Raw genomic sequence first — 3,182 nt, 5'->3', positions numbered from 1 at the left:
ATCTATAGCAGGTGCTTTCTGATGGTCTAGTCACCAGGCCTTAGTTTCCTCTCTAGGCTTCTGTTCTCACTGTGCCGAATGAGTGTGTCAGACTAGAACGCTCTCTTTTAGAACAACCAATGTAAGATGATAAAGTCTCATGTTAGCCTGGGATTCTCTTACCACACCTCTGGTCTGGAGAACTTCCTCCCCGTGCTTCAGGCCCAGGAGAAATGTCACGTCCTCTATCAAGCCTTTCAGAGCTTCCCAAGCAAAATGAGCTATTCCCATTCTGTGCTATCATGGGGCTTTACACGCAGCTCTGCTCCAGCCCGTGGCCAGCAGGCACTGGCTGTTTGGGAATCTGGGACCCCTGGAGGCTCTGAATTCTTTGAGAGCAGGGGACTCTGGATGGGACAATCACAGTATCTCACAGTGCCTGGCCCAGAGTGGTCAAATGAATGGAGTAAAAACTGCATCCCTCCGTTCTTCAAGTTCATTCACTTAGCCATCTGCAAGCAGAGTGGTCCAGGTAAAGAGGAAGGGAACGAGGCCTCCAGGGTATCCAGAAAGCGGCTCTGGGTGCCCAGTTATCCTAGTTACGGTCCCATAGCTGAGGTAGGGCAATGGCAGGCACACCCAGTGGGAGCTTAGCCACCAGGCGGGTCCTGTTCTCCAGGGCATCCTGCATTTGGTCCTCTGCTGTACTGAGGGGGCGGGGCGGGGAAAGCAAGGACGGGGCCGAGGGTTGAGGTTTGGGCAGAAGGACCCTAAGGAGCAAAGTTCTTCCAGAGCCAATTCAACTAGCACCTAGAAAGCTAGGTGTGCCCTGGACTCCTGGGACCCTGGGGGAAGGGGCCAGATTAGGCTCCTCCCGCCCAGAGAGGCTGTGCCTGGGACTAATTGGCTTGCCCTCCTTCCGCTGCCGGAGAAAGTCTTGGCTAATTTGCCGGAACGCTCTAGTTAAAGGCCAATTAGGACGTTCTGTCCACTGCTCTCTTGCAATATATTAATAATGTAATTAAGCATTTATTGCCTGCGCAAATTAAAAATTAACTTAAACGGACAGCCTGGAAAACTGAGGAAGTGACCACTTAAACAACCAATTTGCATCTCATTCGAGAATCAGCGTCTAAACACAGTCTAGGGTGCTGGGTTTGGCCTTCTAGTGAGAGGCCCAGCCAGCTGCCAACAGCTGCCGGCTGCTTCTCCACGCCCAATTCCGCCAGGTTCCTGCTGGCCTCCCCACCCTGCCCCGAATCCTAGGTATGGAGGATGGGGCTTCCCCCGACATGAGCAGGAGGGCTTTCTGCTAAGTGGCCACCTTGGCTCTCAGCATCCCTACCCCCTTTTCTCAGGGGTGTATGGTGTGGATTTCAGTGAAAGGAGAGGCTACCGGGGGTGACAGGGGGAGGTGCAGTCCCTGCCACTCCCACCTAGGATCGATTTGTCCTGCATTCCAGCCCTGGAGATGGGAAGCAGATGGTGGTGGAGTGGGGAGGGGAGGTAAGCAAGGAATGAGGGGACCCTCCCTGCACCCAGCTCCCCCCCACCCCCGCCGGCTAGGAGATGATGGGCTGGACCTGGCAGGGGACAGAAGATAAAGCTCCCCATCTCTTCTCTGTCCCCAGTCTGTCTGACACAGCAGGTGACACTGCTGGTTTTCATCTCCAAAAGACCACAGGAGGGGACCTGGCATGAGGCAGCGGGCGAGAAGGGGAACGGGAAGAAGCCTACTGGAGGGCAGCAGAGGCCTAAACTCAGGAAGGCAGGGACTTGGGCCAGCCCAGGGAGGGCCCTGTCCCCCTCCCCACCCCCCACCCCCGCCCCCAGCCTCTCAGGCCACGTGTCCCAAAGGCCTCCCTACCTGTGCCTGTAGAGGCCCAGCCTTCCCGCTGCTGCTGCCCACCACTCTTCCCGGGTGTGGGCGCTACTTCCTTGCAGCCTGGGAGCTGGGGTGACATCTCAGGCAGGACCCTGACCGCCCCCCCCCCCCCCGGGGAAGGCTCTTGCAGGGGTCTGTGCCACTGTCCCAAAACCACGGGCCTGGGCACGGCCGGGAGGCCCCGTCCCCTTCGCTACCATGCTGGCCTGTCTCCAGCTCTCCCCTGTCCCCTAGCATGGCCACTGCAGGCAGACGAGCGACACAGGCACCCAATGTTGTTTTAAACACTTTATTTATAAAAAAGTACATTTTTTTCCTCAGTACAGTTTTCAACCCATTTTTTTTTATACAAGTAAAAGGGGGTGATGCAAACACCCCCTAGGTCAGAACCAGGAGAATCTGCTGGGCCGTCCCCGGGGCCAAAGACGAACACGGTGATGAAGAAACTGAAATCAAGGTAGCGCATCGCACTCAGAGGTGAAGGGTGGCAGCTTCTCCTGGATTTTGTTTCCATTTGTACAAAAAGAGAAAACCATTTTTTGTTGTTGTTGCGGTTGTTTTCCCGCCAAGAATCCCGTTCCTCACAGCAGGAGTCGGAAGACCAGCAGCACCTGGGCCCGGGCCGCGCGGCGCCCGCAGCCAGAGCAGGTGTCTCTGTGGCCAGGGACGGGCCCACGCGCCCCTTAGCAGGAGAGGTTCCTGGTGGCTTCGGAGGTCTCTGGGCCCCTGTCCTCCCAGGCGGGCCACCCCCACCCACCTAACACAGTTTCCGATTCCTCTGCTTAGAGGGTGGCAGAAAGATTATTGCACCAGTGACTTGGGCACATGGGAGGGAGGTTGGCAGGGGGTGTGTGTGGAAATGAGGGGCGTGCGCCCCGGAAAAGAGGCCCCCGTGAATCTCTCTGACGACCCGAGCACTGGGAAGTCACGTCTCTGCTGCGGGGCTTCCGGCAGGACCGGCCCGTCCCTCTGCGCGTGCGCACCTGCGCTTGGGGGCGGGGGGCGTGCCCCGTGTGCGCGCAGGCTGGGCCCGGGGGTGGGGGCCGCGCGGTGTGCTCACCGATTCCGATTCCGTGCTGCTGTGTTTCCCCTTCTGATCAAAGGGGACTCGGATGCTTTGTTTACACATTAGAACAATATCAAAACCTTAAAGAAATAGGGGGGAGCAGGGGAGCAAGGTCCGGGGCAAGAACTGAGAGGGGTAACAAGAGGCAGGGTGACAACGGGGGAGGCCTTGGCACAATGAATACCAAGTTTATTTCATCTCCAGCAAAGGCAGAAGGCTCAGCTCAGGCTGGGGGGGTGGGGGGGCGCGAAG

At 57.7% G+C, this 3,182-nt stretch overlaps 1 long non-coding RNA gene across 2 annotated transcripts in view; it reads left to right on the top strand.

Moving 5' to 3' along the window:
• The window catches only part of LOC144242071 (uncharacterized), a 236,294-nt gene that overhangs the window by 225,685 nt on the left and 7,427 nt on the right, over positions 1-3,182 (top strand). The window lies entirely within an intron of this gene.

Source organism: Crocuta crocuta, unplaced genomic scaffold (assembly GCF_008692635.1).
Source record: "Crocuta crocuta isolate KB4526 unplaced genomic scaffold, BGI_CrCroc_1.0 scaffold271, whole genome shotgun sequence".
Taxonomy (NCBI): Eukaryota; Metazoa; Chordata; class Mammalia; order Carnivora; family Hyaenidae; genus Crocuta; species Crocuta crocuta.
Note: the sequence above shows the minus strand (reverse complement) of the source record. Positions and strands in the feature narration are given on the sequence as shown.